This window comes from Bubalus kerabau, chromosome 11, assembly GCF_029407905.1.
Source record: "Bubalus kerabau isolate K-KA32 ecotype Philippines breed swamp buffalo chromosome 11, PCC_UOA_SB_1v2, whole genome shotgun sequence".
NCBI classification, from domain to species: Eukaryota; Metazoa; Chordata; class Mammalia; order Artiodactyla; family Bovidae; genus Bubalus; species Bubalus kerabau.
This window is the reverse complement of record NC_073634.1, coordinates 81,381,344-81,394,564: the sequence shown is the minus strand read 5'-3', so window position 1 is coordinate 81,394,564 and position 13,221 is coordinate 81,381,344. Positions and strand designations below refer to the sequence as shown.

General features: G+C 40.5%; 1 protein-coding gene across 8 annotated transcripts in view; it reads right to left on the bottom strand.

Annotated features, from left to right (window-relative positions):
- Positions 1-13,221, bottom strand: part of PUM2 (pumilio RNA binding family member 2) — a 121,436-nt gene extending 108,215 nt beyond the window's left edge. For 4 of the 8 annotated variants that reach the window (XM_055540862.1, XM_055540859.1, XM_055540863.1 and 1 more), the window contains exon 1: positions 12,554-13,220. The gene's annotated coding sequence lies outside the window, so the exon portion shown is untranslated. Of the gene's footprint in view, positions 1-12,212; positions 12,349-12,553 lie in introns of those variants that run through there. The other 4 variants (XM_055540861.1, XM_055540856.1, XM_055540864.1 and 1 more) reach the window with 3 other exon arrangements.

Sequence of the window (13,221 nt, the reverse complement as noted above, 5' to 3'; positions counted from 1 at the left end):
AGAGGAAGGACTATTATATAAGCTACAGGTTTAAAAGTCAAATATATTGTATAAACCTTGCTTGAATCCTGATTCTAACAAACCAACTATAAAAAAAGACTTCTGAGAAAATCAGAGAAATCTAGATATAGAATGGGTATTAGATGATATTAAGGAATTTTGTTAGCAGTAATAATAGTAAGATTGTATTTTTTACTAAGTTCTCATAAGCATGAGAATTTATGCTTAAACTAGCTATTGTCTGGGATTTCCTTTGAAATACTTAAAAAAAGTAAAATACAGGTATAAAGATTTCACACAATGTTAAACATGGATGATCTAGTACTCCAAGGTGTACTATAATATTCTACTTGAGTTTGAAATTTTCCATAGTAAGTTTAACAAGATTAACAATATGACCAGCAGCCTTGTTAAGTATTTAAGCTGGGCTCTGAGGGATAGGCAAGTTTTGGACACCCTCCCACACACCTTCAAACAAAACATTTATCAACTGCAGCTTGTAAAGGGGGTTACGCTCTACAAGGTTAACTGATTTATGACTCAAGCTGTTGTTTAAACCTGATATCACCTATTTCCTCAATCGTAGTTTTGACAAGGAGTATATGAAATTAAAAACAACAACAACAAAGAACTATTTCCAAATGAGCATAAACCTCTCTGGACTAATTTCTATCAGACACCATCCCTTAAAGAGAAAACAGAATTTACTGAGCACTTGATTTTATGCCAGTGATCACAGTAGGCATGTTATATTTAATTCTCACTACAATCCAGCAAAGTAGGTATTGTATTAATTACAAACAAGGAAACTGTGCTCAACTTCCCTACCCTAGTAGACGAAGCTACTAAAATGGCAGAGGATTCAATAATATGAAGACTCCAAATGCTCCATGCTATTTTCCACACCAACCAAGCATAAACCATCACTCTCTTCCCCAACTTTCCTTTTGTTGAACTATTCCAGTCCCTTGGACAGCTCTGTCATCTTATCTCTTCATGTGCAAATCCTACAAATCTCTTTGGATCTGTTTGGCTCAAATGCCACTTTCTCCATTAAAACCTCCTCCAAATAATCTTTTTCTCAATTCTCCTGACATTTAATTTGTATTTTTCAATATATTAATATCATCTTATCCCTGAGAATTTAAAACCTCATCAGAATTATGTATCAAAATGTTGCATACTGTTCTGGTTGTGTCAGTGTTGTGTGAAATGTTAACAGTCATGAGGGAGGAGAGCAAATGGATACTAAATACTGTAATAAGGAGGGAAAGAAAATGATAAAATTATCAACTATACACCCATTAAAAGCATAAGATGGGTATATTTATGCATACATGAAAAAATTTTAGACTATGAAGTGAAAAGGCAAGGTAAAAACCAGTGATTCTATCATTCCACTTCTGTAAAAGCAGCACACCCGCATACGTATGTATACATGGCAAATAGAGTGATACAACCGCTAATAGTGGTCATGTCAGGAAAGAGATATGCATGATTTGTATTTTATAGTTATATACTCTTTGAATACCTATATTTTAAAAATGTTTAAAATATATACATATTAAAAATCACTAGGCAAGTTAGTTTGGAAATCAATGGTTTTATAGGGTAGAACTCAATTATACATACATCTATACATGAAAAAGGTATCATGAGTTATAAAGAAACACAACAGAAATACATCTTTTCAGTAAATTAAGCATCACTTAAAAGAAAATATTCTCCAGAATTCCCTGAAGAACCAATGGTTATGACTTGGTGTTTTCACTGCTCTGGGGCCCAAGTTCAATCCTGTCCCTTATCTGTAAACTTCTAAGGGTTTTAAAGATGTTATGATGCAATTTACATGTATAACCATACCTACTATAGCAATTACCTCTAGACACACCTTCACGACATTTTGGGTTAAAAAAAAGGAAATCCAATTTGTAAATCTAAATATTCTATCATCTGATTTAAAGGAATTGTACTTGTGGTTAGCACTTATTTTTTTACCCTAATTCTTCGATATACTCCTCCAAAGTGTTCAAAAAAATGCAGCAAAAAAATCCATACATTCAAATTCAACATATTTTACAGTCTTATTTACATATTTCTAGTTTTCAAAACATTTCACAGTATTGTTCTTTTTAAGTATTCTTTGACAAAAGGTTAGGGAAGAAGGAAACTGGCTTAAAAAAAATTCACAATTACTCCTACCACTCAAGACTATCATTGATCTAATTCAGAAATTCCCAAAGAAAGTCAAAACACTCCAGTTCTTGGCTATTATCTCATTCTATCATCAATGTGAATCAATAAGGTTAATCACTACAGGAAGCTACCTCTAAGTTTGGAGTCTCAAAGGCTTAATTACCTGGGGTTGTTAATCATTCACTTGTGTCCTACTGTTTGCGATCCCACGGACTGTAGCCCGCCAGGCTCCTCTGTCCATGGGATTCTTCAGGCAAGAACACTGGAGTGGGCTGCCATTCCCTTCTCCAGGGGATCTTCCCAACCCATGGATCGAACCCAGGTCTCCTGCACTACAGGCAAGATTCTTTACTATCTGAACCACCAGGGAAGCCCACCTGGGTTAAAATACACTATATGAAGACCTAGGATCAAAGATGTGCTTTTATCAGTACATACAGTGAGGACCTGTTAACTGACCCTCAGAAAACTAAATGTGCTAACATTTTGAAAATTCTTCATGTACCCCTCAGGGATATGAGCATCTCAATGTTAAGGTCACTGATTATCAAATACGCATAGTGTATGAGAATCTAGATAAAAGGTTCAAAAATTAAAAACACATCCCACCTAAGACTTATCTGAATTAGTCCTAGAAGGGAGACAGGCATTTGGGGCGGCTTTCCTGGTGGCTCAGAGGGTAAAGCGTCTGCCTGCAATGCAGAGACCCAGGTTTGATCTCTGGGTTGGGAAGATCCCCTGGAGAAGGATATGGCAACCCACTCCAATATTCTTGCCTGGAGAATTCCATGGATGGAAGAGCCTGGTAACAGTCCTCGGGGTCGCAAAGAGTCGGACACGACTGAGCAACTTCACTTTCCTTCTTTCCTTCCACTCTCCAAGTAATGCTTGCCTTTGCAGATACAGTTGAGACCCTTATACATACCAAACCACCTGTATCAGTATCAGTTCAGTTTAGTTGTCTCCGACTCTCTGCGACCCCATGAACCGCAGCACGTCAGGCCTCTGGAGCTGTCCATCACCAACTCCCAGAGTTTACTCAAACTCATGTCGAATCGAGTCAGTGATGCCATCCAACCATCTCATGCTCTGTCGTCCCCTTCTCCTCCTTCCCGCAATCTTTCCCAGCATCAGGGTCTTTGCAAATGAGTCAGCTCTTCGCATCAGGTGGCCAAAGATTGGAGTTTCAGCTTCAACATCAGTCCTACCAATGAACACCCAGGACTGATCTCCTTTAGGATGGACTGGCTGGATCTCCTTGCAGTCCAAGGGATTCTCAAGAGTCTTCTCCAATACCACAGTTCAAAAGCATAAATTCTTCAGCACTCAGCTTTCTTTATAGTCCAACTCTCACATCCATACACGACCACTGGACGAACCTTTGTTGATAAAGTAATGTCTCTGCTTTTTAACATGCTGTCTAGGTTTGTCATAACTTTCCTTCCAAGGAGTAAGTGTCTTTTAGTTTCATGGCTGCAATCACCATCTGCAGCGATTTTGGAGCCCCCCAAAATAAAGTCTGACACTGTTTCCACTGTTTCCCCATTTACTTCCCATGAAGTGATGGGACCGGATGGCATGATCCTAGTTTTCTGAATGTTGAGCTTTAAGCCAACTTTTTCACTCTCCTCTTTCACTTTCATCAAGAGGCTTTTTAGTTCCTCTTCACTTTCTGCCTTAAGAGTGGTGTCATTTGCATATCTGAGGTTATTGATATTTCTTCTGGCAATCTTGATTCCAGCTTGTGCTTCATCCAGCCCAGCGTTTCTCATGATGTACTTTGCATAGTTAAATAAGCAAGATGACAATATACAGCCTTGATGTATTTCTTTTCGTATTTGGAACCAGTCTGTTGTTCCATGTCCAGTTCTAACTGTTGCTTCCTGACCTGCATACAGGTTTCATAAGAGGCAGGTCAGGTGGTCTGGTATTCCCATCTCTTTCAGAATTTTCCACAGTTTATTGTGATCCACTCAGTCAAAGGCTTTGGCACAGTCAATAAAGCAGAAATAGATGTTTTTCTGGAACTCTCTTGCTTTTTCCATGATCCAGCAGATGTTGGCCATTTGATCTCTTGCTCCTCTGCGTTTTCTAAAACCAGCTTCAATGTCTGGAAGTTCATGGTTCACATATTGCTGAAGCCTGGCTTGGAGAATTTTGAGCATTACTTTACTAGCGTGTGAGATGAGTGCAATTGTGTGGTAGTTTGAGAATTCTTTGGTATTGCCTTTCTTTGGGATTGGAATGAAAACTGACCTTTTCCAGTCCTGTGGTCACTGCTGAGTTTTCCAAATTTGCTGGCATATTGAGTGCAGCCCTTTCACAGCATCATCTTTCAGGATTTGAAATAGCTCCACCGGAATTCCATCACCTCCACTAGCTTTGTTCGTAGTGATGCTTCCTAAGGCCCACTTGACTTCATATTCTAGGATGTCTGGCTCTAGGTGAGTGATCACACCATCGTGATTATCTGGGTCGTGAAGATCTTTTTTGTACAAGGGTTTAATTCACAAGGACCCTAATGATTTTCCAACTAAAAGTTTTGTATCATTCATCATGGCATAACAGAAACAGAAACCAGAACAAAAAGATCTAGAATATGGCACCATGTTTGCCTCTAAGTAGCTAAATGAACTCAAAGTACTTGAACTCTGTTTCTCTTTCCCCATTTGCAAATGAGATTAACAATGTTTCCCTCATAAGGTTATGGTGGAGACTAGACAGCATGTAAAATTGCAATATAAGTCCTCTCTAGTGTATTAACTCATCATAATGAGTGAATATATTTTTTGTGTGTGCTTGAGAATCAATATATAATCCTTTGACACAGTTATCTCTCTTCTGGTAATTTAACTTACACAAACAACATAAAAGGATGAACTGAATAATGGTTATTTACTGCAACATTTGCTTGCAGTAGTTCAAAAATAGAACCTAAACAAACAAACAAAAAATGGGTTAGCAAAAATAAAAAGTCATGCACTATTACAGGTTATTAAAGTTACATGTACTAATATAATAAAATATCCATGATATTAAATAAAAACACCAAGTTGCCTGAGGTGTCTAATCTGATCCAAGTTTTAACAAAAGAGGGGCAATGTATATGTTTGTGTGGAGTATGAAAAAATAAACACCCAAGTTTGGTAGGAGACTGGGTACTGCTGGCTTCATGCTTTTGTATTTCTGTGTTCTAAGGCTTATTAGCGAAATAAATTGTTTTTAAAAAATAGGTTCTATATTAATACAGTTTAAATCTATTACAGTTTAGAAACTTTATCACAAAACAGAGTACAAGCAATCTTGTGCTATTTTCAATTCATTTTAGTACTGGGTTGAATGCCCAACAAATGAAGACATGTCTCTAATGGTGATCTAGAAATTTTCAATTGTTACACATTATCAATTAGAAGCGACATAACACCAAGTGGAAATAACTCAAAAAATCTTAATTAGGTAGTAACAGAGAATTAAAGGAAATCATTTGAATTCATGGTATGAGACAACTGGAAAAGGAAAAACCATTTTAAGCAGCAGATTTTAGTGCAACTTTTAAAAGATTTTCTTCTTCAGACAAAAATTTTCCAAAGTGTGTTTCTTAATCACCAACGCACAGCATTCTTTAAAATAAGAGATTCCTTGTCCAACACTCTTAGAACTCGCTGCTCCCCAGCACCCATTTGTTCTTTTGCAAGCTTAGCAGATGGTCATTCTGGAATTCATTCTCTGTGATATTAGCATAGTAAAGGCTCTGAGATGTCCCACAATTAAAACTGCTTAACTGGGAATCCCCTAGCAGTTCAGTGGTTAGAACTCCGCACTTCATCTGCTGAGGGCCTAGGTTTCATCCCTGGTTGGGGAACTAAGATTCCACAAGCCCTGAAGTGTGGCATGTACACATGCATAAATAAATCAATCTGCTTCACTTTAACCTAGTATGACTGTAACTTTCTATAAACATGTTAACACAAAAGATGATATTTTGAGAAGCAGTCATTCTGCTGCTGCTGCCAAGTTGCTTCAGTCGTGTCTGACTCTGTGCGACCCCATAGACAGAAGCCCACGAGGCTCCCCCGTCCCTGGGATTCTCCAGGCAAGAACACTGGAGTGGGTTGCCATTGCCTTCTCCAATGCATGAAAGTGAAAAGTGAAAGTGAAGTCGCTCAGTTGTGACCGACTCTTAGCAACCTCATGGACTGCAGCCTACCAGGCTCCTCCGTCCATGGGATTTTCCAGGCAAGAGTACTGGAGTGGGGTGCCACTGCCTTCTCCTGCAGTCATTCTAGTCTAGCCCCCCCAAAAAAGAAAAATCAACGAGTTATCTATTTCGATTTTCTTTTCTGTAGGAAAAGTCATAACCTGTGACAGTTAAGTTTTTAAAATGTTTAGTTTATTATGACTATTATGAATAGTGTAAGAAAAATATGAGCAGTACAAAATTTTGAACCAAATATAAGGAAATCTTTTAGGTGCTAAGTATGAATTGTGATTTTTTTTTAACAGGTTCCTCAAATATTCAAGAACAAGCCTTGAACTGGTGATCTGCTTCCCAATCACTTTAAATTGAGATGACCATACCAATTTCCTAAAGATACAGAAGTTAAAAAACAAAACAAAAAACCTAAGCTCTCACTTAGAAAACAACAAAAACTCAAAAACACCTACACTGCAGTGTCTGAAAAGAGAAACCAAATGTATGTTAGTTTCAAGGACTATGAAGGTACATTTGGAGAAGGAAATGGCAACCCACTCCACGGTTCTTGCCTGGAGAATCCCAGGGACAGGGAAGCCTGGTGGGCTGCCGTCTATGGGGTCGCACAGAGTCAGACACGACTGAAGCAACTTAGCAGCAGCAGCAGCAGCATGAAGGTACATACCAAAAAAAGTGCTTGTGGTAGAAATAGTCAAGTATAATCTAAATGAAATTCACTCTTTACAAAATAAAAAATTTTGGAAGACACACCAAGTGACTCATAGGAAATATACACAACAAAAACTAATTAGGAAAATACCTAAGCAAATATTAAATAACAAAAATAGTAAGTAAACTCAAGTTTAACTTCTAAAGTCATAAAGATGGCGGGACACAGCATATTATACAATGAAATTCTCTGTATCCAATTCCTTGGAGACAACCTTATTTCCTTTTTTTTTTTTTAAAGATAACCTATTTCTAACACTAAGCTTTAAAAGAAAATTCTTACAAACAGTATTATAGAGAACCCAGAGTTGTAATAGAAAATATACTCAACGACTTGCTTAGCAGATGCAAGGTTTCATAATCCCATTTTTTAGTCAATCCTTCAAGGAAAGTCATGTGTCTAAAAATTCAGGGAAAGCGACTCACAGTAATTATGTTAAGGGTTCCTGGACAATAGTGTTCTAAATCTTTCCAAGATATTATCTCCAAAGTCTTCGTAGAATTGTTCAAATTTAAAATGGCCCTTAAATCCAGTGGGTCTCTACCTGTATCTGCAGTCAAATCTTCTCAATTCTCCTCCCTACCTCCCCTTCTAGCTCTGCCATTCTCCCTATCTGGGTCACTACACATACTAATCCCTCTGGCTAAATGCCATTTCACCCATCTCTTGACTAAATTAACATTTCTAAGTCTTTTTACAGTCCACTTTACCTCTTCTGGAAAGCTTTTCTTGACCCCCTGCAGTGTCTACCTACCTGAGTCCACAGCACTTCTGCACCACCACCTAGGGTGGCACTTAGTGTACTGCACTGTGTAAACATGAGTTTTATCAACTTCCTCTCCACGATAAACATAACCTTATAGTTGCAGTAAAACAGTAAGGACAGAGACCACTGCCCGGCCAACATCTAAACACTGTGGCACACGACAGGCCTGCAAACCTCAAAAAATGAATGCAAGTTGCTGATACTCTAGCTTGATGAAATGATACAACTTAGAATATCCAGAGTAGCAAATAGACTGAATGGGAACTAATACGCCATAAGTACCTTCTTGACCAGACTTAGGATAAAAATTAGCAAATGATTTATCTTTGAGTACTCCTATTTTTGCTTGTATAGGCACCATATAATTTAGAGTTTAAATAAAGACTGAGCATGCACAAACACAAATTGGATGAAAAGCAATCAATTATATTTATATTAAAAAGTGGTCTAAGAAAACATGGTAGGAAAACCTGAATTTATAAATTCTCTACATTTAAAATTTTAATTCTGGTTATGTTGAATCAGTTTTTATGATCAGGTTTTGCCATGGAAAGTATAATGTTTTTGCATTTAATCACGCTAAAAATGCTAATAAAATACTATGTGTGTGTGTCTTAGTCACTCAGTCATGTCCAACTCTTTGCGACCTCATGGACTGTAGCCCACCAGGCTCCTTTCTGTCTCTGCAATTCTCTAGGCAAGAATACTGGAGTGGGTTGCCATTTCCTTCTCCAAGGGATCTTCCCCACCCAGGGATCAAACCCATGTCTTCTGCATTGGCAGGCAGATTTTTTTTTTTTTTTTTTTTTAACCACTAAGCCACCCGGGAAGCTTTTCATCTACTTTCTTTTAATGTCAGAATGAAGAAAACCATTTTATACAGTTAAAGACTATCTCCCACTGATTCCCTAGTAAGCCTTTCAGAAACAGTGCCTAAAATCAGAGACCACCATTTAAGAGATCTAGAACTTACTACCCTTGACATAAAATGTCCCACAAACAGAAACCACAAAGACATCTCTAAAATTAAGTCTCATATACTTTTTGGGGGGGGACTTAAAAAAAAAAAAACCAACCTCTTCTCACACTATTTTTTACGTACTCTGGAAGTCAGCTACAGATTTTATTCTCCTAGGCAGGCACTGAGTAGATGGTTTCGTACTGTCACTTTATAGTCAATTTCACCAGAACTCCTTCAGGAAGCAGAATTTTGCGATCCAAATACACATATCATCCTAGATAGGTGAAAATGACTGCCTTTTTTTTTCTGTTCCATTTCCAGTTAAAGTGTTCTGACACCCTAACTATCCCTTTTCCCTTCACATTTCTTATCCGCTTTTGTATCTAGCAGCTACGGTAAAATTCTGGAATATGTATGTAAGGTGGACACAATCTGGATGTTTTCCAGTACTGTAAAATCTTTTATCTCTTCACAAGATAATGGTAAGAGAATAAGAAGTGAAAATCGGTGATATGTCTCTAAGCATACTGCTATGTGAAAATCTGAGAAGCAGCAGCATGTATCATGCACCTACCTATGTAAAAATTCTATACAGCATTTCACTGGAAAAGTGTGAAAATATTTCTCTGTAAATTCACTTTTTCTACTACAAAAGCAACAACTTTTAAATAAAAATGTCTTCTATCTATATTGCTAAATATAAAAATCACTATTTAAGTATTAGTTTGTAGATAATAGGGTTTGAAGAAACCTTTTTCCCACCACATCAGAATTCAGGAGTGAGAGACACAGGAGTTAAGACTGATGGTAATCCAAATAGCTTCTTTATTTCTGAAAAGCAAAATCTAAACCTAGACCAAGACAGCGTCCTAACAACCACACTCCATAATTATCCTAACCCAGTCACAGGTAGCACTGGACAATCACAGTCCTCCTTCAGAAAGGGACAGAGTCTATCACTGGTGGCCTCGGGAGGAAGCAAAGTGCTTTCTGCGAGGGGCAGGCTCCCAAAGAGAAAGAGGAAAGGGGCTGAGCCATACCTGATCAGTTCCTTCTTACAAACTCATCCAAACTAAGAGTGAGAAAGTGGGACAATAGGAGCAAGTCAGACTATTTTTATGCTTTCTTAAAAAAACAGCAAAAAATCTAGTATGTAGCAATCTAGTATGTAACAAGTGTACCTGTTACACTGTTACAGGTACAATTATTATCTTAATCATACCTGTCTGTAAAATGGCCTCAAACTGTGAATGCAAGCTGAACAAAGCCATGAGGTACAACCATTTCAAGTATGTATCCACAAGTTTTAAAAACAAGAAAAAATACAGAGTGTTTTCCTTGTCTTAGAAACCCAACAAATTCAAAGGTTGCTGAATTACAAAGTACAAAGAACTTGAGTCCAGGAAGCAGAACCAACCTCCACTTAAAACTATGAAGATCCTATCAGTATCAATAAAAAGGAGGCAGTCTGGTCACAGAGAAGATTGGCTTTGGATGTCACACCTGGCCTTAATATCTCAGAAGTAATGACTTCTGTTAACTTGGATAGTACCTACACAGGAAGTAACTACATAGGAAGATAAATTATCTTTCAACACCGGAAAGATTTATAAACAAGTATGGAAGGTTTAAGAGAAACAAAATCCTAATATTAGTATCTGTGTTAAGACTGCTTATTTGGCTTATTATATACTTGTAATGCCTTAAAAAATTAACCTATTAAAGTGACAACCTTGTATGACCAATTTAAATATGGCAGTATTTAGACTTTAAAAAGCTGAAATTTTATTAATATCAAACATCTAAGAGAACTTTAGACTCAAAATAAGAAAATTAAGTATTAAAATTAAAGTTTAAATTGTTTGAAGATATTTGTTAATTGCAAATGTAACTTGAAGATAAGAGTTATTGTGCAAATAACAAAAATGAACTTTAAAACCTGAAGAACCAGGATTCTGAAATATAATTTTATTTTTTAAAATATGGCGTTATTTCATACAAAACTCGCCCTCTGGGACACCAAACGACAATTCTAAACAACTCAATGTCACCAGAAATTCGACTTTTAAAAGACATGCTTGAAATAAAGGAAATGCCAGTAACTATTTAAGGACGATTGTGCAGATAAAGCAAATCATTTTTTTAAAAGCAGGGTATTAAAAAACTAAGAATAGAAACTTAGCCATTTAAAACTATTTATGTTTGTGTTTTTAACCGGATTCCTAGCCAGAAATCCTTAAATCATCCTCCAATGCTCCAGGTCACATGGTGAAAGAGTCACCTATTAAACACGAATCTAAGCAGTAAACAAGTCTTCTGAAATTCTTAGGTAACACCCTTTATTAAAATTTTCTTGATATACAATACCTTTTCAAGTACTACATTTCTCTCAAACATTTAAAAGCTTTTTTCTAGTACAGCTTCCCCCCCAACACACACACAAAAAAACCTTTGCCCCTAAGTCTGTCACCAATTTTTAAGCTAAAATCTCACAAGAGTACTAAGTCCAGATTTTAACACGGTTCTCTTATTATACATGATTAACTCCGCAATTCCCATCCCAGTAAAACGTTTAAATGTGTCAGAATGAAAAGCTAAGAAAAGTTGGTTTTCCCTAGCTGTGGTCTCTGAAGTTAACACTAACTTTTACACGTGTGTTTGGGCAAAAAAAAATTTTTAACATGTTTCCCAAACTTGGCCTAGGACAGATACAAAAGGCTAGCTACAATGTGTGAAGTTTTAATCTGTTTGATTTTAATGTTTACATTTCCCTGAGTCTCGAAATCGGTTACAGTTAACAAAACCACAACACTCCTCACCAATGGCACCTAACACACCGAACCCAAGCCGCCGTCTCTTTCGTCCCTACACCTGTCTACCGGAAGCTTTTCCTGGACACGCTCGGGACCTCAAGCATTCATCCCCACACTTGTTTTCATAAACCCGCTCCTTCCTCTTCGCCCACTTCCAACTCGCATGCTTCTCGGGATCCACCCGGCCTCTCTCCCCCCGCACGTTCCGAGCCTTTAAGGGCTGGGCAGGCGGACAGCTCGATCTCTAACCCCAAGCGCGCCGGGAAGGCCCCCCGCAAGCTCCGCGAGGCTCAGACGCGGGGAGGAAAGGAAGCGAGAAAGGCGTGAGCACCCCCCTACACACACACACACCGGGCGCACACCCCCTTCCGGCACCCCTCCTCCCCCTGCATTGTGCGAGCGGGCAGCAGGCCGCGGCCGTCCTGGGTTGCCCGCGGGCCCCGTCCGCCCTCCCGCCGGCGGGTTGCCCGCAGCCGAGACCGCCACACAAAGCCCGGGGAGCCGCCCCGCGGCGCCAGAGCACGGGGAGAGGGGTGCAAGCGCGACTGACTTACGGGGCTGCTGCGGCCGCGCTGCCTCAGCCGGGGACACCGACCGTTGGGCACACGGCGGCGTCGCTCTTGGCCGTCCTCCCCCTCCTCCGCCTTCGGTGGCGGCAAGATCTTCTTTCTCCACCTACCTCCCTCCCCCCCACCCCACCTCCTCCTTCTCCTCCCCCTCCTCCTCCTCCGAACCACCGAAGTACCGAGGGTGAGACACAGAGACTCACAACAACATGGCTGCCACCGCCGCCTCCCCTCCCCTCCCCCCCCGCCCACCGGGCGCGCGCAAAGCACTCCGGGAGAAAAGGGAAGGGAGGGCGGCGGTGGCGGGGGGGCGGGGGGGGAGTGCTCACCAAGGTGCCGCTCCTCTCAGTGGCTTCCGACGCTTCTCCCGCGCTCCAGGCCCCCGCCGAAGGCAGCTCTGCGCTTGCTCACTCTCTCCGCGCTCGCGCGTTTCGGCCGTCCCTCCGGCGTCTGCGTCCCCGCCCTCACCTTGCGGGCTCGCGGCTGGTCCTAAGCTCGGCTGTGGCGCCGGGAGGGAGCGCGCGCCGGTCTTGGGCGGCGCAGGCGTGGTGTTTTCGAACGCTGCTTTCGTGTCCGTCTTCCCGCGTGGGGCCTAGTCTTCCGAACTCGCTGGCCTTGCGCTTCCTGTCCCGTAGTTCATTGTTCTCCCCCACACACCCCGACTGCCTGTGAGAGTGTCAGCGCCCTCCCCACCACGGTGTAGTCCTCTCACTTCGTCTTTCGGGGTACCGGCACCCACAAGACCCGGACCAGTAATCCAGGCCTTTAGGTTTCACCCTTATCCTCACCCCGAAGGAAGACGGTGGGGGGTGGGGCGGGGACACAAGTGTGGAAAAGTGAACCCCTTAAGTGGACTTATGCGGGGGCTGCCCCCCACCCCTGTAACCTCTGTGCTTCGCCCGGTAAACACAAAGGAAACTCGGGTGTTCTGCTAAGCCAGGGATTCTCGCGCGCGGCTGCTTCCCACGTCTGGATTCCTGTAGCAGGCTCTTTTATT